The sequence below is a fragment of the Betta splendens genome, chromosome 9 (genome assembly GCF_900634795.4).
Source record: "Betta splendens chromosome 9, fBetSpl5.4, whole genome shotgun sequence".
Classification (NCBI taxonomy): Eukaryota; Metazoa; Chordata; class Actinopteri; order Anabantiformes; family Osphronemidae; genus Betta; species Betta splendens.
In genome coordinates, this window is record NC_040889.2 from 14,547,508 (window position 1) to 14,575,507 (window position 28,000).

The window sequence follows — 28,000 nt, forward strand, 5'->3', positions numbered from 1 at the left end:
TTAGATGGTCAAAGTGCCTGGCTTCTAAACAAGAGATCCTGGGTTGAAATCCCAGCAGTGTCTTTTGATAGTTGCTTACATTTGTATATAGATTTTCACGTACACCTTATGTAAAGTGAGATGGAGAAACAATAATAGATTGCATGTTATTTAGAAATATTTTCAACTACATCTTATGTAAAGTGAGGTGCATGGTGAGCTGTGGAAACAACTTTAGATTTCGCGCAAAAAAGGCACTGTGGCTTAGCTGGTCAAAGTGCCTGTCTAGTAAACAGGAGATCCTGGGTTGAAATACCAGCAGCGCCTGCTGATACCTATTTACAGCTTTTGATAGATTTCACATTATTTAGAAGCATTTTCAAGTACACCTTATGTAAAGTGAGGTGCATGTTGAGCTGTAAAAACAACAACAACTTTAAATTTTACCCGAATAAGGTGATGTTGCTTAGCTGGTCAAAGTGCCTGTCTTGTAAACAGGAGATCATTCGTTCAACTCACAGCAGTGCCAGGTGATACCTAATTACAGATTTGGATAGATTGTAGGTTATTGAGATCCATTTTCACGTACACCTTATGTAAAGTGAGGTGCATGTTGAGCTGTAAAAACAACAACAACTTTAAATTTTACCCGAAAAGGGTGATGTTGCTTAGCTGGTCAAAGTGCCTGTCTTGTAAACAGGAGATCATGTGTTCAACTCACAGCAGTGCCAGGTGATACCTGATTACAGATTTGGATAGATTGTAGGTTATTGAGATCCATTTTCACGTACACCTTATGTAAAGTGAGCTGTGGAAACAACTTTAGATATTGCACAAAAAAGGCGCTGTGGCTTAGCTGGTCAAAGTGCCTGTCTTGTAAACAGGAGATCCTGGGTTCAAATCCCAGCAGTGCCTGCTGATACCAAATTACAGATTTAGATAAATTGCACATTATTTAGAAGCATTTTCAAGTACACCTTATGTAAAGTGAGGTGCATGTTGAGTTGTAAAACACCTTTAAATTTTGCCCAGTAAGGTGCTGTGGCTTAGATGGTCAAAGTGCCTGGCTTCTAAACAAGAGATCCTGGGTTCAAATCCCAGCAGTGTCTTTTCATAGTTGCTTACATTTGTATATAGATTTTCACGTACACCTTATGTAAAGTGAGGTGGAGAAACAATAATAGATTGCATGTTATTTAGAAATATTTTCAACTACATCTTATGTAAAGTGAGATGCATGGAGAGCTTCGGAAACAACTTTAGATTTCGTGCAAAAAAGGCACTGTGGCTTAGCTGGTCAAAGTGCCTATCTAGTAAACAGGAGATCTTGGGTTGAAATCCCAGCAGCGCCTGCTGATAGCTATTTACAGCTTTTGATAGATTGCACATTATTTAGAAGCATTTTCAAGTACACCTTATGTAAAGTGAGGTGCATGTTGAGCTGTAAAAACAACAACAACTTTAAATTTTACCCGAATAAGGTGATGTTGCTTAGCTGGTCAAAGTGCCTGTCTTGTAAACAGGAGATCCTGGGTTCAAATCCCAGCAGTGCCTGCTGATACCAAATTACAGATTTAGATAAATTGCACATTATTTAGAAGCATTTTCAAGTACACCTTATGTAAAGTGAGGTGCATATTGAGTTGTAAAAACACCTTTAAATTTTGCCCATTAAGGTGCTGTGGCTTAGATGGTCAAAGTGCCTGGCTTCTAAACAAGAGATCCTGGGTTCAAATCCCAGCAGTGTCTTTTGATAGTTTCTTACATTTGTATATAGATTTTCACGTACACCTTATGTAAAGTGAGGTGGAGAAACAATAATAGATTGCATGTTATTTAGAAATATTTTCAACTACATCTTATGTAAAGTGAGATGCATGGTGAGCTGTAAAAAACAACTGTAGATTTCGAGCAAAAAAGGCACTGTGGCTTAGCTGGTCAAAGTGCCTGTCTAGTAAACATGAGATCCTGGGTTGAAATACCAGCAGCGCCTGCTGATACCTATTTACAGCTTTTGATAGATTGCACATTATTTAGAAGCATTTTCAAGTACACATTATGTAAAGTGAGGTGCATGTTGAGCTGTAAAAACAACAACAACTTTAAATTTTACCCGAATAAGGTGATGTTGCTTAGCTGGTCAAAGTGCCTGTCTTGTAAACAGGAGATCCTGGGTTCAACTCACAGCAGTGCCAGGTGATACCTAATTACAGATTTGGATAGATTGTAGGTAATTGAGATCCATTTTCACGTACACCTTATGTAAAGTGAAGTGTAGGAACATCTTTAAATATTGCAGCAACAAGGGTGCTGTGGCTTAGCTGGTCAAAGTGCCTGTCTTGTAAACAGGAGATCCTGGGTTCAACTCCCAGCAGTGCCAGGTGATACCTATTTACACATATAGATAGATTGCAGGTTATTTAGAAGCATTTTCACATACACCTTATGTAAAGTGAGGTGTAGGTTCAAATCCCAGCAGTGCCCGCTGATACCAAATTACAGATTTAGATAGATTGCACATTATTTAGGAGCATTTTAACGTACACCTTATGTAAAGTGAGGTGTAGAAACAACTTTAGATTTTGCCAAATCAAGGCGCTGTGGGTTAGCTGGTCAAGGTGCCTGTCTTGAAAACAGGAGATCTTGGGTTCAAATCCCAGCAGTGCCTGGTGATACCTATTTACATCTGTAGGTAAATTGCAGGTTATTTATAACCATTTTCACGTCCACCTTATGTAAAGTTAGGTGTAGAAACAACTTTAAATATTGAAATTACAAGGCGCTGTGGCTTAGCTGGTCAAAGTGCCTGTCTAGTAAACAGGAGATCCTGGGTTCAAATCCCAGCAGTGCCTGCTGATACCTAGTTATTAGCAGTAGTTATTAGTATATGATTTAGAAACCTTTTCAACTACATCTTATGTAAAGTGAGGTGCATGGTGAGCTATTGAAACAACTTTAGATTTCGTGCAAAAAAGGCGCTGTGGTTGTCTAGTAAACAGGCGATCCTGGGTTCAAATCCCAGCAGCGCCTGCTGATACCTATTTACAGCTTTTGATAGATTGCACATTATTTAGAAGCATTTTCAAGTACACCTTATGTAAAGTGAGGTGCATATTGAGCTGTAAAAACAACAACAACTTTAAATTTTACCCGAATAAGGTGATGTTGCTTAGCTGGTCAAAGTGCCTGTCTTGTAAACAGGAGATCCTGGGTTCAACTCCCAGCAGTGCCAGGTGATACCTATTTACACATATAGATAGATTGCAGGTTATTTAGAAGCATTTTCACATACACCTTATGTAAAGTGAGGTGTAGGTTCAAATCCCAGCAGTGCCCGCTGATACCAAATTACAGATTTAGATAGATTGCACATTATTTAGGAGCATTTTAACGTACACCTTATGTAAAGTGAGGTGCATATTGAGTTGTAAAAACACCTTTAAATTTTGCCCATTAAGGTGCTGTGGCTTAGATGGTCACCTTTTGTAAAGTGAGGTGTATTAACAACTTTAAATATTGCAGGAACAAGGCCCTGTGGGTTAGCTGGTCAAAGTGCCTGGCTTCTAAACAAGAGATCTTGGGTTCAAATCCCAGCAGTGTCTTTTGATAGTTGCTTACATTTGTATATAGATTTTCACGTACACCTTATGTAAAGTGAGGTGGAGAAACAATAATAGATTGCATGTTATTTAGAAATATTTTCAACTACATCTTATGCCAAATCAAGGCGCTGTGGGTTACCTGGTCAAGGTGCCTGTCTTGAAAACAGGAGATCTTGGGTTCAAATCCCAGCAGTGCCTGGTGATACCTATTTACATCTGTAGGTAAATTGCAGGTTATTTAGAACCATTTTCACGTCCACCTTATGTAAAGTTAGGTGTAGAAACAACTTTAAATATTGAAATTACAAGGCGCTGTGGCTTAGCTGGTCAAAGTGCCTGTCTAGTAAACAGGAGATCCTGGGTTCAAATCCCAGCAGTGCCTGCTGATACCTAGTTATTAGCAGTAGTTATTAGTATATTTTTTAGAAACCTTTTCAACTACATCTTATGTAAAGTGAGGTGCATGGTGAGCTGTTGAAACAACTTTAGATTTCGTGCAAAAAAGGCGCTGTGGTTGTCTAGTAAACATGAGATCCTGGGTTGAAATACCAGCAGCGCCTGCTGATGCCTATTTACAGCTTTTGATAGATTGCACATTATTTAGAAGCATTTTCAAGTACACATTATGTAAAGTGAGGTGCATGTTGAGCTGTAAAAACAACAACAACTTTAAATTTTACCCGAATAAGGTGATGTTGCTTAGCTGGTCAAAGTGCCTGTCTTCTAAACAGGAGATCCTGGGTTCAACTCACAGCAGTGCCAGGTGATACCTAATTACAGATTTGGATAGATTGTAGGTAATTGAGATCCATTTTCACGTACACCTTATGTAAAGTGAGGTGTAGGAACATCTTTACCCGAATAAGGTGATGTTGCTTAGCTGGTCAAAGTGCCTGTCTTGTAAACAGGAGATCCTGGGTTCAACTCACAGCAGTGCCAGGTGATACCTAATTACAGATTTGGATAGATTGTAGGTAATTGAGATCCATTTTCACGTACACCTTATGTAAAGTGAGCTGTGGAAACAACTTTAGATATTGCACAAAAAAGGCGCTGTGGCTTAGCTGGTCAAAGTGCCTGTCTTGTAAACAGGAGATCCTGGGTTCAAATCCCAGCAGTGCCTGCTGATACCAAATTACAGATTTAGATAAATTGCAAATTATTTAGAAGCATTTTCAAGTACACCTTATGTAAAGTGAGGTGCATGTTGAGTTGTAAAAACACCTTTAAATTTTGCCCAGTAAGGCGCTGTGGCTTAGATGGTCAAAGTGCCTGATTCTAAACAAGAGATCCTGGGTTCAAATCCCAGCAGTGTCTTTTGATAGTTGCTTACATTTGTATATAGATTTTCACGAACACCTTATGTAAAGTGAGGTGGAGAAACAATAATAGATTGCATGTTATTTAGAAATATTTTCTACTACATCTTATGTAAAGTGAGGTGCATGGTGAGCTGTGGAAACAACTTTAAATTTCGCGCAAAAAAGGCACTGTGGCTTAGCTGGTCAAAGTGCCTGTCTAGTAAACAGGAGATCCTGGGTTGAAATACCAGCAGCGCCTGCTGATACCTATTTACAGCTTTTGATAGATTTCACATTATTTAGAAGCATTTTCAAGTACACCTTATGTAAAGTGAGGTGCATGTTGAGCTGTAAAAACAACAACAACTTTAAATTTTACCCGAATAAGGTGATGTTGCTTAGCTGGTCAAAGTGCCTGTCTTGTAAACAGGAGATCATGCGTTCATCTCACAGCAGTGCCAGGTGATACCTAATTACAGATTTAGATAGATTGCAGAATATTTAGAAGCATTTTCAAGTACACCTTATGTAAAGTGAGGTGCATATTGAGTTGTAAAAACACCTTTAAATTTTGCCCATTAAGGTGCTGTGGCTTAGATGGTCAAAGTGCCTGGCTTCTAAACAAGAGATCCTGGGTTGAAATCCCAGCAGTGTCTTTTGATAGTTGCTTACATTTGTATATAGATTTTCACGTACACCTTATGTAAAGTGAGATGGAGAAACAATAATAGATTGCATGTTATTTAGAAATATTTTCAACTACATCTTATGTAAAGTGAGGTGCATGGTGAGCTGTGGAAACAACTTTAGATTTCGCGCAAAAAAGGCACTGTGGCTTAGCTGGTCAAAGTGCCTGTCTAGTAAACAGGAGATCCTGGGTTGAAATACCAGCAGCGCCTGCTGATACCTATTTACAGCTTTTGATAGATTGCACATTATTTAGAAGCATTTTCAAGTACACCTTATGTAAAGTGAGGTGCATGTTGAGCTGTAAAAACAACAACAACTTTAAATTTTACCCGAATAAGGTGATGTTGCTTAGCTGGTCAAAGTGCCTGTCTTGTAAACAGGAGATCATGCGTTCAACTCACAGCAGTGCCAGGTGATACCTAATTACAGATTTGGATAGATTGTAGGTTATTGAGATCCATTTTCACGTACACCTTATGTAAAGTGAGGTGTAGGAACATCTTTAAATATTGCAGCAACAACGGCGCTGTGGCTTAGCTGGTCAAAGTGCCTGTCTTGTAAACAGGAGATCCTGGGTTCAACTCCCAGCAGTGCCAGGTGATACCTATTTACACATATAGATAGATTGCAGGTTATTTAGCAGTGCCCGCTGATACCAAATTACAGATTTAGATAGATTGCACATTATTTAGGAGCATTTTAACGTACACCTTATGTAAAGTGAGGTGTAGAAAACAACTTTAGATTTTGCCAAATCAAAGCGCTGTGGGTTAGCTGGTCAAGGTGCCTGTCTTCAAAACAGGAGATCTTGGGTTCAAATCCCAGCAGTGCCTGGTGATACCTATTTACATCTGTAGGTAAATTGCAGGTTATTTAGAACCATTTTCACGTCCACCTTATGTAAAGTTAGGTGTAGAAACAACTTTAAGTATTGAAATTACAAGGCGCTGTGGCTTAGCTGGTCAAAGTGCCTGTCTAGTAAACAGGAGATCCTGGGTTCAAATCCCAGCAGCGCCTGCTGATACCTATTTCCAGCTTTTGATAGAATGCACATTATTTAGAAGCATTTTCAAGTACACCTTATGTAAAGTGAGGTGCATGTTGAGTTGTAAAAACACCTTTAAATTTTGCCCATTAAGGTGCTGTGGCTTAGATGGTCACCTTTTGTAAAGTGAGGTGTATTAACAACTTTAAATATTGCAGGAACAAGGCCCTGTGGGTTAGCTGGTCAAAGTGCCTGTCTTGTAAACAGGAGATCCTGGGTTCAAATCCCATCAGTGCCTGGTGATACCTATTTACATCTGTAGGTAAATTGCAGGTTGTTAAGAACCATTTTCACGTACACCTTATGTAAAGTTAGGTGTAGAAACAACTTTAAATGTCGCAATAACAAGGTGCTGTGGCTTAGCTGGTCAAAGTGCCTGTCTAGTAAACAGGAGATCATGCGTTCAACTCACAGCAGTGCCAGGTGATACCTAATTACAGATTTGGATAGATTGTAGGTTATTGAGATCCATTTTCATGTACACCTTATGTAAAGTGAGGTGCATGTTGAGCTGTAAAAACAACAACAACTTTAAATTTTACCCGAATAAGGTGATGTTGCTTAGCTGGTCAAAGTGCCTGTCTTGTAAACAGGAGATCCTGGGTTCAAATCCCAGCTGTGTCTTTTGATAGTTGCTTACATTTGTATATAGATTTTCACAAACACCTTATGTAAAGTGAGGTGGAGAAACAATAATAGATTGCATGTTATTTAGAAATATTTTCAACTACATCTTATGTAAAGTGAGGTGCATGGTGAGCTGTGGAAACAACTTTAAATTTCGCGCAAAAAAGGCACTGTGGCTTAGCTGGTCAAAGTGCCTGTCTAGTAAACAGGAGATCCTGGGTTGAAATACCAGCAGCGCCTGCTGATACCTATTTACAGCTTTTGATAGATTTCACATTATTTAGAAGCATTTTCAAGTACACCTTATGTAAAGTGAGGTGCATGTTGAGCTGTAAAAACAACAACAACTTTAAATTTTACCCGAATAAGGTGATGTTGCTTAGCTGGTCAAAGTGCCTGTCTTGTAAACAGGAGATCATGCGTTCATCTCACAGCAGTGCCAGGTGATACCTAATTACAGATTTAGATAGATTGCACATTATTTAGAAGCATTTTCAAGTACACCTTATGTAAAGTGAGGTGCATATTGAGTTGTAAAAACACCTTTAAATGTTGCCCATTAAGGTGCTGTGGCTTAGATGGTCAAAGTGCCTGGCTTCTAAACAAGAGATCCTGGGTTCAAATCCCAGCTGTGTCTTTTGATAGTTGCTTACATTTGTATATAGATTTTCACGTACACCTTATGTAAAGTGAGGTGGAGAAACAATAATAGATTGCATGTTATTTAGAAATATTTTCAACTACATCTTATGTAAAGTGAGATGCATGGTGAGCTTCGGAAACAACTTTAGATTTCGTGCAAAAAAGGCACTGTGGCTTAGCTGGTCAAAGTGCCTATCTAGTAAACAGGAGATCTTGGGTTGAAATCCCAGCAGCGCCTGCTGATAGCTATTTACAGCTTTTGATAGATTGCACATTATTTAGAAGCATTTTCAAGTACACCTTATGTAAAGTGAGGTGCATGTTGAGCTGTAAAAACAACAACAACTTTAAATTTTACCCGAATAAGGTGATGTTGCTTAGCTGGTCAAAGTGCCTGTCTTGTAAACAGGAGATCATGCGTTCAACTCACAGCAGTGCCAGGTGATACCTAATTACAGATTTGGATAGATTGTAGGTTATTGAGATCCATTTTCACGTACACCTTATGTAAAGTGAGGTGCATGTTGAGCTGTAAAAACAACAACAACTTTAAATTTTACCCGAATAAGGTGATGTTGCTTAGCTGGTCAAAGTGCCTGTCTTGTAAACAAGAGATCATGTGTTCAACTCACAGCAGTGCCAGGTGATACCTAATTACAGATTTGGATAGATTGTAGGTTATTGAGATCCATTTTCACGTACACCTTATGTAAAGTGAGCTGTGGAAACAACTTTAGATATTGCACAAAAAAGGCACTGTGGCTTAGCTGGTCAAAGTGCCTGTCTTGTAAACAGGAGATCCTGGGTTCAAATCCCAGCAGTGCCTGCTGATACCAAATTACAGATTTAGATAAATTGCAAATTATTTAGAAGCATTTTCAAGTACACCTTATGTAAAGTAAGGTGCATGTTGAGTTGTAAAACACCTTTAAATTTTGCCCAGTAAGGTGCTGTGGCTTAGATGATCAAAGTGCCTGATTCTAAACAAGAGATCCTGGGTTCAAATCCCAGCAGTGTCTTTTGATAGTTGCTTACATTTGTATATAGATTTTCACGAACACCTTATGTAAAGTGAGGTGGAGAAACAATAATAGATTGCATGTTATTTAGAAATATTTTCAACTACATCTTATGTAAAGTGAGGTGCATGGTGAGCTGTGGAAACAACTTTAAATTTCGCGCAAAAAAGGCACTGTGGCTTAGCTGGTCAAAGTGCCTGTCTAGTAAACAGGAGATCCTGGGTTGAAATACCAGCAGCGCCTGCTGATTCCTATTTACAGCTTTTGATAGATTTCACATTATTTAGAAGCATTTTCAAGTACACCTTATGTAAAGTGAGGTGCATGTTGAGCTGTAAAAACAACAACAACTTTAAATTTTACCCGAATAAGGTGATGTTGCTTAGCTGGTCAAAGTGCCTGTCTTGTAAACAGGAGATCATGCGTTCATCTCACAGCAGTGCCAGGTGATACCTAATTACAGATTTAGATAGATTGCACATTATTTAGAAGCATTTTCAAGTACACCTTATGTAAAGTGAGGTGCATATTGAGTTGTAAAAACACCTTTAAATGTTGCCCATTGAGGTGCTGTGGCTTAGATGGTCAAAGTGCCTGGCTTCTAAACAAGAGATCCTGGGTTCAAATCCCAGCAGTGTCTTTTGATAGTTGCTTACATTTGTAATATAGATTTTCATGTACACCTTATGTAAAGTGAGGTGGAGAAACAATAATAGATTGCATGTTATTTAGAAATATTTTCAACTACATCTTATGTAAAGTGAGATGCATGGTGAGCTTCGGAAACAACTTTAGATTTCGTGCAAAAAAGGCACTGTGGCTTAGCTGGTCAAATTGCCTATCTAGTAAACAGGAGATCCTGGGTTGAAATCCCAGCAGCGCCTGCTGATAGCTATTTACAGCTTTTGATAGATTGCACATTATTTAGAAGCATTTTCAAGTACACCTTATGTAAAGTGAGGTGCATGTTGAGCTGTAAAAACAACAACAACTTTAAATTTTACCCGAATAAAGTGATGTTGCTTAGCTGGTCAAAGTGCCTGTCTTGTAAACAGGAGATCATGCGTTCAACTCACAGCAGTCCCAGGTGATACCTAATTACAGATTTGGATAGATTGTAGGTTATTGAGATCCATTTTCACGTACACCTTATGTAAAGTGAGGTGCATGTTGAGCTGTAAAAACAACAACAACTTTAAATTTTACCCGAATAAGGTGATGTTGCTTAGCTGGTCAAAGTGCCTGTCTTGTAAACAAGAGATCATGTGTTCAACTCACAGCAGTGCCAGGTGATACCTAATTACAGATTTGGATAGATTGTAGGTTATTGAGATCCATTTTCACGTACACCTTATGTAAAGTGAGCTGTGGAAACAACTTTAGATATTGCACAAAAAAGGCGCTGTGGTTTAGCTGGTCAAAGTGCCTGTCTTGTAAACAGGAGATCCTGGGTTCAAATCCCAGCAGTGCCTGCTGATACAAAATTACATATTTAGATAAATTGCACATTATTTAGAAGCATTTTCAAGTACATCTTATGTAAAGTGAGGTGCATGGTGAGCTGTGGAAACAACTTTAGATTTCGTGCAAAAAAGGCGCTGTGGTTGTCTAGTAAACAGGCGATCCTGGGTTCAAATCCCAGCAGCGCCTGCTGATAACCTATTTACAGCTTTTGATAGATTGCACATTATTTAGAAGCATTTTCAAGTACACCTTATGTAAAGTGAGGTGCATATTGAGCTGTAAAAACAACAACAACTTTAAATTTTACCCGAATAAGGTGATGTTGCTTAGCTGGTCAAAGTGACTGTCTTGTAAACAGGAGATCCTGGGTTCAACTCACAGCAGTGCCAGGTGATACCTAATTACAGATTTGGATAGATTGTAGGTAATTGAGATCCATTTTCACGTACACCTTATGTAAAGTGAGGTGTAGGAACATCTTTAAATGTCGCAATAACAGATGTAAATCGATTGCATATTATTTAAAAAACCTTTTCAACTACGTCTTATGTAAAGTGAGGTGCATAGTGAGCTGTGGAAACAACTTTAGATTTGGTGCAAAAAAGGCACTGTGGCTCAGCTGGTCAAAGTGCGTGTTTTGTAAACAGGAGATCCTGGGTTCAAATCGCAGCAGTGCCTGCTGATACCTATTTACCGATTTAGATAGATTGCACAATACTTAGAACCATTTTCACGTACATCTTATGTAAAGTGAGGTGCATGGTGAGCTGTGGAAACAACTTTAGATTTTGTGCTAAAAAGGCGCTGTGGCTTAGCTGGTCAAAGTGCCTGTCTTGTAAACAGGAGAATCCTGGGTTTCAACTCCCAGCAGTGCCAGGTGATACCTATTTACACATAATAGATAGATTGGAGGTTATGTAGAAGCATTTTCACATACACCTTATGTAAAGTGAGGTGTAGGTTCAAATCCCCAGCAGTGCCCGCTGATACCAAATTATAGATTTAGATAGATTGCACATTATTAGGAGCATTTTAACGTACACCTTATGTAAAGTGAAGTGTAGAAACAACTTTAGATTTTGCCAAATCAAGGCACTGTGGGTTAGCTGGTCAAGGTGCCTGTCTTGAAAACAGGAGATCTTGGGTTCAAGTCCCAGCAGTGCCTGGTGATACCTATTTACATCTGTAGGTAAATTGCAGGTTATTTAGAACCATTTTCACGTCCACCTTATGTAAAGTTAGGTGTAGAAACAACTTTAAATATTGAAATTACAAGGCGCTGTGGCTTAGCTGGTCAAAGTGCCTGTCTAGTAAAACAGGAGATCCTGGGTTCAAATCCCAGCAGTGCCTGCTGATACCTAGTTATTAGCAGTAGTTATTAGTATATTATTTAGAAACCTTTTCAACTACATCTTATGTAAAGTGAGGTGCATGGTGAGCTGTTGAAACAACTTTAGATTTCGTGCAAAAAAGGCGCTGTGGTTGTCTAGTAAACAGGCGATCCTGGGTTCAAATCCCAGCAGCGCCTGCTGATACCTATTTACAGCTTTTGATAGATTGCACATTATTTAGAAGCATTTTCAAGTACACCTTATGTAAAGTGAGGTGCATATTGAGCTGTAAAAACAACAACAACTTTAAATTTTACCCGAATAAGGTTGATGTTGCTTAGCTGGTCAAAGTGCCAGTCTTGTAAACAGGAGATCCTGGGTTCAACTCCCAGCAGTGCCAGGTGATACCTATTGACACATATAGATAGATTGCAGGTTATTTAGAAAGCATTTTCACATACACCTTATGTAAAGTGAGGTGTAGGTTCAAATCCCAGCAGTGCCCGCTGATACCAAACTACAGATTTAGATGGATTGCACATTATTTAGGAGCATTTTAACGTACACCTTATGTAAAGTGAGGTGTAGAAACAACTTTAGATTTTGCCAAATCAAGGCGCTGTGGGTTAGCTGGTCAAGGTGCCTGTCTTGAAAACAGGAGATCTTGGGTTCAAAATCCCAGCAGTGCCTGGTGATACCTATTTACATCTGTAGTAAATTGCAGGTTATTTAGAACCATTTTCACGTCCACCTTATGTAAAGTTAGGTGTAGAAAACAACTTTAAATATTGAAATTACAAGGCGCTGTGGCTTACCTATTTACAGCTTTTGATAGATTGCACATTATTTAGAAGCATTTTCAAGTACACCTTATGTAAAAATTGAGGTGCATGTTGAGCTGTAAAAACAACAACAACTTTAAATTTTACCCGAATAAGGTGATGTTGCTTAGCTGGTCAAAGTGCCTGTCCTTGTAAACAGGAGATCAGGCGTTCAACTCACAGCAGTGCCAGGTGATACCTAATTACAGATTTGGATAGATTGTAGGTTATTGAGATCCATTTTCACGTACACCTTAGTAAAGTGAGCTGTGGAAACAACTTTAGAATTTTGCACAAAAAAAGGCGCTGTGGCTTAGCTGGTCAAAGTGCCTATCTTGTAAACAGGGAGATCCTGGGTTCAAATCTCCAGCAGTGCCTGCTGATACCAAAATACAGATTTAGATAAATTGCACATTATTTAGAAGCATTTTCAAGTACAACCTTATGTAAAGTGAGGTGCATGTTGAGTTGTAAAAACACCTTTAATTTGCCCATTAAGGTGCTGTGGCTTAGATGGTCAAAGTGCCTGGCTTCTAAACAAGAGATCCTGGGTTCAAATCCCAGCAGTGTCTTTTGATAGTTGCTTACATTTGTATATAGATTTTCACGTACACCTTATGTAAAGTGAGGTGGAGAAACAATAATAGATTGCATGTTATTTAGAAATATTTTCAACTAAATCTTATGTAAAGTGAGGTGCATGGTGAGCTGTGGAAACACCTTTAGATTTCGCGCAAAAAAGGCACTGTGGCTTAGCTGGTCAAAGTGCCTGTCTAGTAAACAGGAGATCCTGGGTTGAAATACCAGCAGCGCCTGCTGATACCTATTTACAGCTTTTGATAGATTGCACATTATTTAGAAGCATTTTCAAGTACACATTATGTAAAGTGAGGTGCATGTTGAGCTGTAAAACAACAACAACTTTAAATTTTACCCGAAAAAGGTGATGTTGCTTAGCTGGTCAAAGTGCCTGTCTTGTAAACAGGAGATCCTGGGTTCAACTCACAGCAGTGCCAGGTGATACCTATTTACAGATTTGGATAGATTGTAGGTAATTGAGATCCATTTTCACGTACACCTTATGTAAAGTGAGGTGTAGGAACATCTTTAAATATTGCAGCAACAACGGCGCTGTGGCTTAGCTGGTCACAGTGCCTGTCTTGTAACAGGAGATCCTGGGTTCAACTCCCAGCAGTGCCAGGTGATACCTATTTACACATATAGATAGATTGCAGGTTATTTAGCAGTGCCCCGCTGATACCAAATTACAGATTTAGATAGATTGCACATTATTTAGGAGCATTTTAACGTACACCTTATGTAAAGTGAGGGTGTAGAAAACAACTTTAGATTTTGGCCAAGAGTCAAGGCGCTGTGGGTTAGCTGGTCAAGGTGCCTGTCTTCAAAACGAGATCTTGGGTCAAATCCCAGCAGTGCCTGGTGATACCTATTTACATCTGTAGGTAAATTGCAGGTTATTTAGAACCATTTTCACGTCCACCTTATGTAAAGTTAGGTGTAAAAACAACTTTAAGGTTTGAAATTACAAGGCGCTGTGGCTTAGCTGGTCAAAGTGCCTGTCTAGTAAACAGGAGATCCTGGGTTCAAATCCCGCAGTGCCTGCTGATACCTAGTTATTAGTATATTATTTAGAAACCTTTTCAACTACATCTTATGTAAAGTGAGGTGCAATGTGAGCTGTTTGAAACAACTTTAGATTTCGTGCAAAAAAAGGCGCTGTGGGTGTCTAGTAAACAGGCGATCCTGGGTTCAAATCCCAGCAGCGCCTGCTGATACCTATTTACAACAGCTTTTGATAGATTGCACATTATTTAGAACATTTTCAAGTACAGACCTTATGTAAAGTGAGGTGCATATTGAGCTGTAAAAAACAACAACAACTTTAAAATTTTACCCGAATAAGGTGATGTTGCTTACTGGTCAAAGTGACTGTCTTGTAAACAGGAGACCTGGGTTCAACTCACAGCAGTGCCAGGTGATACCTAATTACAGATTTGGATAGATTGTAGGTATTGGAGATCCATTTTCACGTACACCTTATGTAAAGTGAGGTGTAGGAACATCTTTAAATATCGCAATAACAAGGCGCTGTGGCTTAGCTGGTCAAAGTGCCTGTCTAGTAAACAGGAGATCCTGGGTTCAAATCCCAGCAGTGCCTGCTGATACCTGTTTACAGATGTAAATCGATTGCATATTATTTAAAAAACCTTTTCACTACGTCTTATGTAAAGTGAGGTGCATAGTGAGCTGTGGAAACAACTTTAGATTTGGTGGGCAAAAAAAGGCACTGTGGCTCAGCTGGTCAAGTGGGCGTGTTTTATAAACAGGGATCCTGGGTTCAATCGCAGGCAGTGCCTGCTGATACATATTTACCGATTTAGATAGATTGCACAATACTTAGAAGCATTTATTCACGTACATCTTATGTAAAGTGAGGTGCATGGTGAGCTGTGGAAACAACTTTAGATTTTGTGCTAAAAAGGCGCTGTGGCTTAGCTGGTCAAAGTGCCTGTCTAGTAAACAGGAGATCCTGGGTTGAAATCCCAGCAGCGCCTGCTGATACCTATTTACAGCTTTTGATAGATTGCACATTATTTAGAAGCATTTTCAAGTACACCTTATGTAAAGTGAGGTGTATAAAACTTTAAATTCAGAAAAAGGTGTGGGTGCTGGTCAATGTGCCTGTCTTGTAAACAGGAGATCATGGTTCAACTCACAGCAGTGCCTGGTGATACCTATTTACATTGTAGGTATTGCAGGTTATTAAGAACATTTTCACGTACACCTTATGTAAGTGAGGTGTAAAACACTTTAAATGTCACAATAACAAGGCGCTGTGGGTTAGCTGGTCAAAGTGCCTGTCTAGTAAACAGGAGATCCTGGGTTCAAATCCCATCATGCCTGGATACCTATTTACATTGTAGTAATTGCACAATATTAAAACATTTTCACGTACATCTTATGTAAGTGAGGTGCATGTGAGCTGTGGAAACAACTTTAGATTTTGTCTAAAAGGCGCTGTGGCTTAGCTGGTCAAAGTGCCTGTCTAGTAAACAGGAGATCCTGGGTTGAAATCCCAGCAGTGCCTGCTGATACCTATTTACAGTTTTGATAGATTGCACATTATTTAGAAGCATTTTCAATACATCCTTATGTAAAGTGAGGTGCATGTGAGCTGTAAACAACTTTAGATTTCGCGCAAAAAGGCGATGTGCTTAGCTGGTCAAAGTGCCTGTCTAGTAAACAGGAGATCCTGGGTTCAAATCACAGCAGCGCCTGCTACCTATTTACAGCTTTGATAGATTGCACATTATTTAGAGCATTTTCAATTACACCTTATGTAAAGTGAGGTGCATGTTGAGCTGTAAAAACAACAACAACTTTAAATTTTACCCGAATAAGGTGATGTTGCTTAGCTGGTCAAAGTGCCTGTCTTGTAAACAGGAGATCATGCGTTCAACTCACAGCAGTGCCAGGTGATACCTAATTACAGATTTGGATAGATTGTAGGTTATTGAGATCCATTTTCACGTACACCTTATGTGTGAGCTGTGGAAACAACTTTAGATATTGCACAAAAAAGGCGCTGTGGCTTAGCTGGTCAAAGTGCCTGTCTTGTAAACAGGAGATCCTGGTTTCAAATCCAGCAGTGCCAGGTGATACCTATTTACACATATAGATAGATTGCAGGTTATTTAGAAGCATTTTCACATACACCTTATGTAAAGTGAGGTGTAGGTTCAAATCCCAGCAGTGCCCGCTGATACCAAATTACAGATTTAGATAGATTGCACATTATTTAGGAGCATTTTAACGTACACCTTATGTAAAGTAAGGTGTAGAAACAACTTTAGATTTTGCCAAATCAAGGCGCTGTGGGTTAGCTGGTCAAGGTGCCTGTCTTGAAAACAGGAGATCTTGGGTTCAAATCCCAGCAGTGCTGGTGATACCTATTTACATCTGTAGGTAAATTGCAGGTTATTTAGAACCATTTTCACGTCCACCTTATGTAAAGTTAGTGTAGAAACAACTTTAAATATTGAAATTACAAGGCGCTGTGGCTTAGCTGGTCAAAGTGCCTGTCTAGTAAACAGGAATCCTGGGTTCAAATCCAGCAGTGCCTGCTGATACCTAGTTATTAGAGTAGTTATTAGTATATTATTTAGAAACCTTTTCAACTACATCTTATGTAAAGTGAGGTGCATGGTGAGCTGTTGAAACAACTTTAGATTTCGTGCAAAAAAGGCGCTGTGGTTGTCTAGTAACAGGCGATCCTGGGTTCAAATCCCAGCAGCGCCTGCTGATACCTATTTACAGCTTTTGATAGATTGCACATTATTTAGAAGCATTTTCAAGTACACCTTATGTAAATGAGGTGCATATTGAGCTGTAAAAACAACAACAACTTTAAATTTTACCCGAATAAGGTGATGTTGCTTAGCTGGTCAAAGTGACTGTCTTGTAAACAGGAGATCCTGGGTTCAACTCACAGCAGTGCCAGGTGATACCTAATTACAGATTTGGATAGATTGTAGGTAATTGAGATCCATTTTCACGTACACCTTATGTAAAGTGAGGTGTAGGAAATCTTTAAATATCACAATAACAAGGCGCTGTGGCTTAGCTGGTCAAAGTGCCTGTCTAGTAAACAGGAAATCCTGGTTCAAATCCCAGCAGTGCCTGCTGATACCTGTTTACAGATGTAAATCGATTGCATATTATTAAAAAACCTTTTCAACTACGTCTTATGTAAAGTGAGGTGCATGGTGAGCTGTCGAAGCAACTTTAGATTTCGTGCAAAAAAGGCGCTGTGGCTGTCTAGTAAACAGGAGATCCTGGGTTCAAATCCCAGCAGCGCCTGCTGATACCTATTTACAGCTTTGATAGATTGCACTTTATTTAGAAGCATTTTCAAGTACACCTTATGTAAAGTGAGGTGCATGTTGAGCTGTAAAAACCAACAACAACTTTAAATTTTACCCGAATAAGGTGATGTTTGCTTAGCTGGTCAAAGTGCCTGTCTTGTAAACAGGAGATCATGCGTTCAACTCACAGCAGTGCCAGGTGATACCTAATTACGATTTGGATTAGATTGTAGGTTATTGAGATCCATTTTCACGTACACCTTATGTAAAGTGAGGTGCATGTTGAGCTGTAAAAACAACAAACAACTTTAAATTTTACCCGAATACGGTGATGTTGCTTAGCTGGTCAAAGTGCCTGTCTTGTAAACAAGAGATCATGTGTTCAACTCACAGCAGTGCCAGGTGATACCTAATTACAGATTTGGATAGATTGTAGGTTATTGAGATCCATTTTCACGTACACCTTATGTAAAGTGAGCTGTGGAAACAACTTTAGATATTGCACAAAAAAGGCACTGTGGCTTAGCTGGTCAAAGTGGCCTGTCTTGTAACAGGAGATCCTGGGTTCAAATCCCAGCAGTGCCTGCTGATACCAAATTACAGATTTAGATAAATTGCAAATTATTTAGAAGCATTTTCAAGTACACCTTATGTAAAGTAAGGTGCATGTTGAGTGGTAAAACACCTTTAAATTTTGCCCAGTAAGGTGCTGTGGCTTAGATGATCAAAGTGCCTGATTCTAAACAAGAGATCCTGGGTTCAAATCCCAGCAGTGTCTTTTGATAGTTGCTTACATTTGTATATAGATTTTCACGAACACCTTATGTAAAGTGAGGTGGAGAAACAATAATAGATTGCATGTTATTTAGAAATATTTTCAACTACATCTTATGTAAAGTGAGGTGCATGGTGAGCTGTGGAAACAACTTTAAATTTCGCGCAAAAAAAGGCACTGTGGCTTAGCTGGTCAAAGTGCCTGTCTAGTAAACAGGAGATCCTGGGTTGAAATACCAGCAGCGCCTGCTGATTCCTATTTACAGCTTTGATAGATTTCACATTATTTAGAAGCATTTTCAAGTACACCTTATGTAAAGTGAGGTGCATGTTGAGCTGTAAAAACAACAACAACTTTAAATTTTACCCGAATAAGGTGATGTTGCTTAGCTGGTCAAAGTGCCTGTCTTGTAAACAGGAGATCATGCGTTCATCTCACAGCAGTGCCAGGTGATACCTAATTACAGATTTAGATAGATTGCACATTATTTAGAAGCATTTTCAAGTACACCTTATGTAAAGTGAGGTGCATATTGAGTTGTAAAAAACACCTTTAAATGTGCCCATTGAGGTGCTGTGGCTTAGATGGTCAAAGTGCCTGGCTTCTAAACAAGAGATCCTGGGTTCAAATCCCAGCAGTGTCTTTTGATAGTTGCTTACATTTGTATATAGATTTTCATGTACACCTTATGTAAAGTGAGGTGGAGAAACAATAATAGATTGCTGTTATTTAGAAATATTTTCAACTACATCTTATGTAAAGTGAGATGCATGGTGAGCTTCGGAAACAACTTTAGATTTCGTGCAAAAAAGGCACTGTGGCTTAGCTGGTCAAATTGCCTATCTAGTAAACAGGAGATCCTGGGTTGAAATCCCAGCAGCGCCTGCTGATAGCTATTTACAGCTTTTGATAGATTGCACATTATTTAGAAGCATTTTCAAGTACACCTTATGTAAAGTGAGGTGCATGTGAGCTGTAAAAACAACAACAACTTTAAATTTTACCCGAATAAAGTGATGTTGCTTAGCTGGTCAAAGTGCCTGTCTTGTAAACAGGAGATCATGCGTTCAACTCACAGCAGTCCCAGGTGATACCTAATTACAGATTTGGATAGATTGTAGGTTATTGAGATCCATTTTCACGTACACCTTATGTAAAGTGAGGTGCATGTTGAGCTGTAAAAACAACAACAACTTTAAATTTTACCCGAATAAGGTGATGTTGCTTAGCTGGTCAAAGTGCCTGTCTTGTAAACAAGAGATCATGTGTTCAACTCACAGCAGTGCCAGGTGATACCTAATTACAGATTTGGATAGATTGTAGGTTATTGAGATCCATTTTCACGTACACCTTATGTAAAGTGAGCTGTGGAAACAACTTTAGATATTGCACAAAAAAGGCGCTGTGGTTTAGCTGGTCAAAGTGCCTGTCTTGTAAACAGGAGATCCTGGGTTCAAATCCCAGCAGTGCCTGCTGATACAAAATTACATATTTAGATAAATTGCACATTATTTAGAAGCATTTTCAAGTACATCTTATGTAAAGTGAGGTGCATGGTGAGCTGTGGAAACAACTTTAGATTTCGTGCAAAAAAGGCGCTGTGGTTGTCTAGTAAACAGGCGATCCTGGGTTCAAATCCCAGCAGCGCCTGCTGATACCTATTTACAGCTTTTGATAGATTGCACATTATTTAGAAGCATTTTCAAGTACACCTTATGTAAAGTGAGGTGCATATTGAGCTGTAAAAACAACAACAACTTTAAATTTTACCCGAATAAGGTGATGTTGCTTAGCTGGTCAAAGTGACTGTCTTGTAAACAGGAGATCCTGGGTTCAACTCACAGCAGTGCCAGGTGATACCTAATTACAGATTTGGATAGATTGTAGGTAATTGAGATCCATTTTCACGTACACCTTATGTAAAGTGAGGTGTAGGAACATCTTTAAATGTCGCAATAACAGATGTAAATCGATTGCATATTATTTAAAAACCTTTTCAACTACGTCTTATGTAAAGTGAGGTGCATAGTGAGCTGTGGAAACAACTTTAGATTTGGTGCAAAAAAGGCACTGTGGCTCAGCTGGTCAAAGTGCGTGTTTTGTAAACAGGAGATCCTGGGTTCAAATCGCAGCAGTGCCTGCTGATACCTATTTACCGATTTAGATAGATTGCACAATACTTAGAACCATTTTCACGTACATCTTATGTAAAGTGAGGTGCATGGTGAGCTGTGGAAACAACTTTAGATTTTGTGCTAAAAAGGCGCTGTGGCTTAGCTGGTCAAAGTGCCTGTCTTGTAAACAGGAGATCCTGGGTTCAACTCCCAGCAGTGCCAGGTGATACCTATTTACACATATAGATAGATTGGAGGTTATGTAGAAGCATTTTCACATACACCTTATGTAAAGTGAGGTGTAGGTTCAAATCCCAGCAGTGCCCGCTGATACCAAATTATAGATTTAGATAGATTGCACATTATTTAGGAGCATTTTAACGTACACCTTATGTAAAGTGAAGTGTAGAAACAACTTTAGATTTTGCCAAATCAAGGCACTGTGGGTTAGCTGGTCAAGGTGCCTGTCTTGAAAACAGGAGATCTTGGGTTCAAGTCCCAGCAGTGCCTGGTGATACCTATTTACATCTGTAGGTAAATTGCAGGTTATTTAGAACCATTTTCACGTCCACCTTATGTAAAGTTAGGTGTAGAAACAACTTTAAATATTGAAATTACAAGGCGCTGTGGCTTAGCTGGTCAAAGTGCCTGTCTAGTAAACAGGAGATCCTGGGTTCAAATCCCAGCAGTGCCTGCTGATACCTAGTTATTAGCAGTAGTTATTAGTATATTATTTAGAAACCTTTTCAACTACATCTTATGTAAAGTGAGGTGCATGGTGAGCTGTTGAAACAACTTTAGATTTCGTGCAAAAAAGGCGCTGTGGTTGTCTAGTAAACAGGCGATCCTGGGTTCAAATCCCAGCAGCGCCTGCTGATACCTATTTACAGCTTTTGATAGATTGCACATTATTTAGAAGCATTTTCAAGTACACCTTATGTAAAGTGAGGTGCATATTGAGCTGTAAAAACAACAACAACTTTAAATTTTACCCGAATAAGGTGATGTTGCTTAGCTGGTCAAAGTGCCAGTCTTGTAAACAGGAGATCCTGGTTCAACTCCCAGCAGTGCCAGGTGATACCTATTTACACATATAGATAGATTGCAGGTTATTTAGAAGCATTTTCACATACACCTTATGTAAAGTGAGGTGTAGGTTCAAATCCCAGCAGTGCCCGCTGATACCAAACTACAGATTTAGATGGATTGCACATTATTTAGGAGCATTTTAACGTACACCTTATGTAAAGTGAGGTGTAGAAACAACTTTAGATTTTGCCAAATCAAGGCGCTGTGGGTTAGCTGGTCAAGGTGCCTGTCTTGAAAACAGGAGATCTTGGGTTCAAATCCCAGCAGTGCCTGGTGATACCTATTTACATCTGTAGGTAAATTGCAGGTTATTTAGAAACCATTTTCACGTCCACCTTATGTAAAGTTAGGTGTAGAAACAACTTTAAATATTGAAATTACAAGGCGCTGTGGCTTACCTATTTACAGCTTTTGATAGATTGCACATTATTTAGAAGCATTTTCAAGTACACCTTATGTAAAATGAGGTGCATGTTGAGCTGTAAAAACAACAACAACTTTAAATTTTACCCGAATAAGGTGATGTTGCTTAGCTGGTCAAAGTGCCTGTCTTGTAAACAGGAGATCATGCGTTCAACTCACAGCAGTGCCAGGTGATACCTAATTACAGATTTGGATAGATTGTAGGTTATTGAGATCCATTTTCACGTACACCTTATGTAAAGTGAGCTGTGGAAACAACTTTAGAATTTTGCACAAAAAAGGCGCTGTGGCTTAGCTGGTCAAAGTGCCTATCTTGTAAACAGGAGATCCTGGGTTCAAATCCCAGCAGTGCCTGCTGATACCAAAATACAGATTTAGATAAATTGCACATTATTTAGAAGCATTTTCAAGTACACCTTATGTAAAGTGAGGTGCATGTTGAGTTGTAAAAACACCTTTGAATGTTGCCCATTAAGGTGCTGTGGCTTAGATGGTCAAAGTGCCTGGCTTCTAAACAAGAGATCCTGGGTTCAAATCCCAGCAGTGTCTTTTGATAGTTGCTTACATTTGTATATAGATTTTCACGTACACCTTATGTAAAGTGAGGTGGAGAAACAATAATAGATTGCATGTTATTTAGAAATATTTTCAACTAAATCTTATGTAAAGTGAGGTGCATGGTGAGCTGTGGAAACACCTTTAGATTTCGCGCAAAAAAGGCACTGTGGCTTAGCTGGTCAAAGTGCCTGTCTAGTAAACAGGAGATCCTGGGTTGAAATACCAGCAGCGCCTGCTGATACCTATTTACAGCTTTTGATAGATTGCACATTATTTAGAAGCATTTTCAAGTACACATTATGTAAAGTGAGGTGCATGTTGAGCTGTAAAAACAACAACAACTTTAAATTTTACCCGAAAAGGTGATGTTGCTTAGCTGGTCAAAGTGCCTGTCTTGTAAACAGGAGATCCTGGGTTCAACTCACAGCAGTGCCAGGTGATACCTATTTACAGATTTGGATAGATTGTAGGTAATTGAGATCCATTTTCACGTACACCTTATGTAAAGTGAGGTGTAGGAACATCTTTAAATATTGCAGCAACAACGGCGCTGTGGCTTAGCTGGTCAAAGTGCCTGTCTTGTAAACAGGAGATCCTGGGTTCAACTCCCAGCAGTGCCAGGTGATACCTATTTACACATATAGATAGATTGCAGGTTATTTAGCAGTGCCCGCTGATACCAAATTACAGATTTAGATAGATTGCACATTATTTAGGAGCATTTTAACGTACACCTTATGTAAAGTGAGGTGTAGAAACAACTTTAGATTTTGCCAAATCAAGGCGCTGTGGGTTAGCTGGTCAAGGTGCCTGTCTTCAAAACAGGAGATCTTGGGTTCAAATCCCAGCAGTGCCTGGTGATACCTATTTACATCTGTAGGTAAATTGCAGGTTATTTAGAACCATTTTCACGTCCACCTTATGTAAAGTTAGGTGTAGAAACAACTTTAAGTTTTGAAATTACAAGGCGCTGTGGCTTAGCTGGTCAAAGTGCCTGTCTAGTAAACAGGAGATCCTGGGTTCAAATCCCAGCAGTGCCTGCTGATACCTAGTTATTAGTATATTATTTAGAAACCTTTTCAACTACATCTTATGTAAAGTGAGGTGCATGGTGAGCTGTTGAAACAACTTTAGATTTCGTGCAAAAAGGCGCTGTGGTTGTCTAGTAAACAGGCGATCCTGGGTTCAAATCCCAGCAGCGCCTGCTGATACCTATTTACAGCTTTTGATAGATTGCACATTATTTAGAAGCATTTTCAAGTACACCTTATGTAAAGTGAGGTGCATATTGAGCTGTAAAAACAACAACAACTTTAAATTTTACCCGAATAAGGTGATGTTGCTTAGCTGGTCAAAGTGACTGTCTTGTAAACAGGAGATCCTGGGTTCAACTCACAGCAGTGCCAGGTGATACCTAATTACAGATTTGGATAGATTGTAGGTAATTGAGATCCATTTTCACGTACACCTTATGTAAAGTGAGGTGTAGGAACATCTTTAAATATCGCAATAACAAGGCGCTGTGGCTTAGCTGGTCAAAGTGCCTGTCTAGTAAACAGGAGATCCTGGGTTCAAATCCCAGCAGTGCCTGCTGATACCTGTTTACAGATGTAAATCGATTGCATATTATTTAAAAACCTTTTCAACTACGTCTTATGTAAAGTGAGGTGCATAGTGAGCTGTGGAAACAACTTTAGATTTGGTGCAAAAAAGGCACTGTGGCTCAGCTGGTCAAAGTGCGTGTTTTATAAACAGGAGATCCTGGGTTCAAATCGCAGCAGTGCCTGCTGATACCTATTTACCGATTTAGATAGATTGCACAATACTTAGAAGCATTTTCACGTACATCTTATGTAAAGTGAGGTGCATGGTGAGCTGTGGAAACAACTTTAGATTTTGTGCTAAAAAGGCGCTGTGGCTTAGCTGGTCAAAGTGCCTGTCTAGTAAACAGGAGATCCTGGGTTGAAATCCCAGCAGCGCCTGCTGATACCTATTTACAGCTTTTGATAGATTGCACATTATTTAGAAGCATTTTCAAGTACACCTTATGTAAAGTGAGGTGCATGTTGAGCTGTAAAAACAACAACAACTTTAAATTTTACCCGAATAAGGTGATGTTGCTTAGCTGGTCAATGTGCCTGTCTTGTAAACAGGAGATCATGCGTTCAACTCACAGCAGTGCCTGGTGATACCTATTTACATCTGTAGGTAAATTGCAGGTTATTAAGAACCATTTTCACGTACACCTTATGTAAAGTTAGGTGTAGAAACAACTTTAAATGTCACAATAACAAGGCGCTGTGGCTTAGCTGGTCAAAGTGCCTGTCTAGTAAACAGGAGATCCTGGGTTCAGATCCCATTGATAGTTGCTTACATTTGTATATAGATTTTCACGTACACCTTATGTAAAGTGAGGTGGAGAAACAATAATAGATTGCATGTTATTTAGAAATATTTTCAACTACATCTTATGTAAAGTGAGGTGCATGGTGAGCTGTGGAAACACCTTTAGATTTCGCGCAAAAAAGGCACTGTGGCTTAGCTGGTCAAAGTGCCTGTCTAGTAACAGGAGATCCTGGGTTGAAATCGCAGCAGTGCCTGCTGATACCTATTTACCGATTTAGATAGATTGCACAATACTTAGAAGCATTTTCACGTACATCTTATGTAAAGTGAGGTGCATGGTGAGCTGTGGAAACAACTTTAGATTTTGTGCTAAAAAGGCGCTGTGGCTTAGCTGATCAAAGTGCCTGTCTAGTAAACAGGCGATCCTGGGTTCAAATCCCAGCAGCGCCTGCTGATACCTATTTACAGCTTTTGATAGATTGCACATTATTTAGAAGCATTTTCAAGTACACCTTATGTAAAGTGAGGTGCATATTGAGCTGTAAAAACAACAACAACTTTAAATTTTACCCGAATAAGGTGATGTTGCTTAGCTGGTCAAAGTGACTGTCTTGTAAACAGGAGATCCTGGGTTCAACTCACAGCAGTGCCAGGTGATACCTATTTACAGATTTGGATAGATTGTAGGTAATTGAGATCCATTTTCACGTACACCTTATGTAAAGTGAGGTGTAGGAACATCTTTAAATATTGCAGCAACAACGGCGCTGTGGCTTAGCTGGTCAAAGTGCCTGTCTTGTAAACAGGAGATCCTGGGTTCAACTCCCAGCAGTGCCAGGTGATACCTATTTACACATATAGATAGATTGCAGGTTATTTAGCAGTGCCCGCTGATACCAAATTACAGATTTAGATAGATTGCACATTATTTAGGAGCATTTTAACGTACACCTTATGTAAAGTGAGGTGTAGAAACAACTTTAGATTTTGCCAAATCAAGGCGCTGTGGGTTAGCTGGTCAAGGTGCCTGTCTTCAAAACAGGAGATCTTGGGTTCAAATCCCAGCAGTGCCTGGTGATACCTATTTACATCTGTAGGTAAATTGCAGGTTATTTAGAACCATTTTCACGTCCACCTTATGTAAAGTTAGGTGTAGAAACAACTTTAAGTATTGAAATTACAAGGCGCTGTGGCTTAGCTGGTCAAAGTGCCTGTCTAGTAAACAGGAGATCCTGGGTTCAAATCCCAGCAGTGCCTGCTGATACCTAGTTATTAGTATATTATTTAGAAACCTTTTCAACTACATCTTATGTAAAGTGAGGTGCATGGTGAGCTGTTGAAACAACTTTAGATTTCGTGCAAAAAAGGCGCTGTGGTTGTCTAGTAAACAGGCGATCCTGGGTTCAAATCCCAGCAGCGCCTGCTGATACCTATTTACAGCTTTTGATAGATTGCACATTATTTAGAAGCATTTTCAAGTACACCTTATGTAAAGTGAGGTGCATATTGAGCTGTAAAAACAACAACAACTTTAAATTTTACCCGAATAAGGTGATGTTGCTTAGCTGGTCAAAGTGACTGTCTTGTAAACAGGAGATCCTGGGTTCAACTCACAGCAGTGCCAGGTGATACCTAATTACAGATTTGGATAGATTGTAGGTAATTGAGATCCATTTTCACGTACACCTTATGTAAAGTGAGGTGTAGGAACATCTTTAAATGTCGCAATAACAGATGTAAATCGATTGCATATTATTTAAAAACCTTTTCAACTACGTCTTATGTAAAGTGAGGTGCATAGTGAGCTGTGGAAACAACTTTAGATTTGGTGCAAAAAAGGCACTGTGGCTCAGCTGGTCAAAGTGCGTGTTTTGTAAACAGGAGATCCTGGGTTCAAATCGCAGCAGTGCCTGCTGATACCTATTTACCGATTTAGATAGATTGCACAATACTTAGAACCATTTTCACGTACATCTTATGTAAAGTGAGGTGCATGGTGAGCTGTGGAAACAACTTTAGATTTTGTGCTAAAATGGCGCTGTGGCTTAGCTGGTCAAAGTGCCTGTCTAGTAAACAGGAGATCCTGGGTTCAAATCCCAGCAGTGCCTGCTGATACCTAGTTATTAGCAGTAGTTATTAGTATATTATTTAGAAACCTTTTCAACTACATCTTATGTAAAGTGAGGTGCATGGTGAGCTGTTGAAACAACTTTAGATTTCGTGCAAAAAAGGCGCTGTGGTTGTCTAGTAAACAGGCGATCCTGGGTTCAAATCCCAGCAGCGCCTGCTGATACCTATTTACAGCTTTTGATAGATTGCACATTATTTAGAAGCATTTTCAAGTACACCTTATGTAAAGTGAGGTGCATATTGAGCTGTAAAAACAACAACAACTTTAAATTTTACCCGAATAAGGTGATGTTGCTTAGCTGGTCAAAGTGCCAGTCTTGTAAACAGGAGATCCTGGGTTCAACTCCCAGCAGTGCCAGGTGATACCTATTTACACATATAGATAGATTGCAGGTTATTTAGAAGCATTTTCACATACACCTTATGTAAAGTGAGGTGTAGGTTCAAATCCCAGCAGTGCCCGCTGATACCAAACTACAGATTTAGATGGATTGCACATTATTTAGGAGCATTTTAACGTACACCTTATGTAAAGTGAGGTGTAGAAACAACTTTAGATTTTGCCAAATCAAGGCGCTGTGGGTTAGCTGGTCAAGGTGCCTGTCTTGAAAACAGGAGATCTTGGGTTCAAATCCCAGCAGTGCCTGGTGATACCTATTTACATCTGTAGGTAAATTGCAGGTTATTTAGAACCATTTTCACGTCCACCTTATGTAAAGTTAGGTGTAGAAACAACTTTAAATATTGAAATTACAAGGCGCTGTGGCTTACCTATTTACAGCTTTTGATAGATTGCACATTATTTAGAAGCATTTTCAAGTACACCTTATGTAAAATGAGGTGCATGTTGAGCTGTAAAAACAACAACAACTTTAAATTTTACCCGAATAAGGTGATGTTGCTTAGCTGGTCAAAGTGCCTGTCTTGTAAACAGGAGATCATGCGTTCAACTCACAGCAGTGCCAGGTGATACCTAATTACAGATTTGGATAGATTGTAGGTTATTGAGATCCATTTTCACGTACACCTTATGTAAAGTGAGCTGTGGAAACAACTTTAGAATTTTGCACAAAAAAGGCGCTGTGGCTTAGCTGGTCAAAGTGCCTATCTTGTAAACAGGAGATCCTGGGTTCAAATCCCAGCAGTGCCTGCTGATAC

The 28,000-nt window shown here is 39.3% G+C and overlaps 21 non-coding genes across 21 annotated transcripts; all 21 read left to right on the forward strand.

Annotated features, from left to right (window-relative positions):
- Positions 1 to 820: 820 nt before the first annotated feature.
- On the forward strand, positions 821 to 894 carry trnat-ugu (transfer RNA threonine (anticodon UGU)). The gene has a single exon. It is a non-coding gene; the product is annotated as a tRNA-Thr (tRNA).
- Positions 895 to 2,285: 1,391 nt separating this feature from the next.
- On the forward strand, positions 2,286 to 2,359 carry trnat-ugu (transfer RNA threonine (anticodon UGU)). Its single transcript has one exon. It is a non-coding gene; the product is annotated as a tRNA-Thr (tRNA).
- A 398-nt stretch (positions 2,360 to 2,757) lies between these two features.
- trnat-agu (transfer RNA threonine (anticodon AGU)) lies at positions 2,758 to 2,831 on the forward strand. Its single transcript has one exon. It is a non-coding gene; the product is annotated as a tRNA-Thr (tRNA).
- A 1,058-nt stretch (positions 2,832 to 3,889) lies between these two features.
- Positions 3,890 to 3,963, forward strand: trnat-agu (transfer RNA threonine (anticodon AGU)). Its single transcript has one exon. It is a non-coding gene; the product is annotated as a tRNA-Thr (tRNA).
- A 667-nt stretch (positions 3,964 to 4,630) lies between these two features.
- On the forward strand, positions 4,631 to 4,704 carry trnat-ugu (transfer RNA threonine (anticodon UGU)). Its single transcript has one exon. It is a non-coding gene; the product is annotated as a tRNA-Thr (tRNA).
- A 1,390-nt stretch (positions 4,705 to 6,094) lies between these two features.
- trnat-ugu (transfer RNA threonine (anticodon UGU)) lies at positions 6,095 to 6,168 on the forward strand. Its single transcript has one exon. It is a non-coding gene; the product is annotated as a tRNA-Thr (tRNA).
- Positions 6,169 to 6,515: 347 nt separating this feature from the next.
- trnat-agu (transfer RNA threonine (anticodon AGU)) lies at positions 6,516 to 6,589 on the forward strand. The gene has a single exon. It is a non-coding gene; the product is annotated as a tRNA-Thr (tRNA).
- A 2,049-nt stretch (positions 6,590 to 8,638) lies between these two features.
- Positions 8,639 to 8,712, forward strand: trnat-ugu (transfer RNA threonine (anticodon UGU)). Its single transcript has one exon. It is a non-coding gene; the product is annotated as a tRNA-Thr (tRNA).
- A 1,591-nt stretch (positions 8,713 to 10,303) lies between these two features.
- trnat-ugu (transfer RNA threonine (anticodon UGU)) lies at positions 10,304 to 10,377 on the forward strand. The gene has a single exon. It is a non-coding gene; the product is annotated as a tRNA-Thr (tRNA).
- A 4,249-nt stretch (positions 10,378 to 14,626) lies between these two features.
- On the forward strand, positions 14,627 to 14,700 carry trnat-agu (transfer RNA threonine (anticodon AGU)). The gene has a single exon. It is a non-coding gene; the product is annotated as a tRNA-Thr (tRNA).
- A 4,880-nt stretch (positions 14,701 to 19,580) lies between these two features.
- On the forward strand, positions 19,581 to 19,654 carry trnat-ugu (transfer RNA threonine (anticodon UGU)). Its single transcript has one exon. It is a non-coding gene; the product is annotated as a tRNA-Thr (tRNA).
- Positions 19,655 to 20,444: 790 nt separating this feature from the next.
- trnat-ugu (transfer RNA threonine (anticodon UGU)) lies at positions 20,445 to 20,518 on the forward strand. The gene has a single exon. It is a non-coding gene; the product is annotated as a tRNA-Thr (tRNA).
- A 398-nt stretch (positions 20,519 to 20,916) lies between these two features.
- On the forward strand, positions 20,917 to 20,990 carry trnat-agu (transfer RNA threonine (anticodon AGU)). Its single transcript has one exon. It is a non-coding gene; the product is annotated as a tRNA-Thr (tRNA).
- A 1,098-nt stretch (positions 20,991 to 22,088) lies between these two features.
- Positions 22,089 to 22,162, forward strand: trnat-ugu (transfer RNA threonine (anticodon UGU)). Its single transcript has one exon. It is a non-coding gene; the product is annotated as a tRNA-Thr (tRNA).
- Positions 22,163 to 22,912: 750 nt separating this feature from the next.
- Positions 22,913 to 22,986, forward strand: trnat-ugu (transfer RNA threonine (anticodon UGU)). The gene has a single exon. It is a non-coding gene; the product is annotated as a tRNA-Thr (tRNA).
- Positions 22,987 to 23,332: 346 nt separating this feature from the next.
- trnat-agu (transfer RNA threonine (anticodon AGU)) lies at positions 23,333 to 23,406 on the forward strand. Its single transcript has one exon. It is a non-coding gene; the product is annotated as a tRNA-Thr (tRNA).
- A 476-nt stretch (positions 23,407 to 23,882) lies between these two features.
- trnat-agu (transfer RNA threonine (anticodon AGU)) lies at positions 23,883 to 23,956 on the forward strand. The gene has a single exon. It is a non-coding gene; the product is annotated as a tRNA-Thr (tRNA).
- A 1,519-nt stretch (positions 23,957 to 25,475) lies between these two features.
- On the forward strand, positions 25,476 to 25,549 carry trnat-ugu (transfer RNA threonine (anticodon UGU)). The gene has a single exon. It is a non-coding gene; the product is annotated as a tRNA-Thr (tRNA).
- A 346-nt stretch (positions 25,550 to 25,895) lies between these two features.
- trnat-agu (transfer RNA threonine (anticodon AGU)) lies at positions 25,896 to 25,969 on the forward strand. Its single transcript has one exon. It is a non-coding gene; the product is annotated as a tRNA-Thr (tRNA).
- Positions 25,970 to 26,746: 777 nt separating this feature from the next.
- Positions 26,747 to 26,820, forward strand: trnat-agu (transfer RNA threonine (anticodon AGU)). The gene has a single exon. It is a non-coding gene; the product is annotated as a tRNA-Thr (tRNA).
- A 1,098-nt stretch (positions 26,821 to 27,918) lies between these two features.
- trnat-ugu (transfer RNA threonine (anticodon UGU)) lies at positions 27,919 to 27,992 on the forward strand. Its single transcript has one exon. It is a non-coding gene; the product is annotated as a tRNA-Thr (tRNA).
- The last annotated feature ends 8 nt before the right edge of the window (positions 27,993 to 28,000 follow it).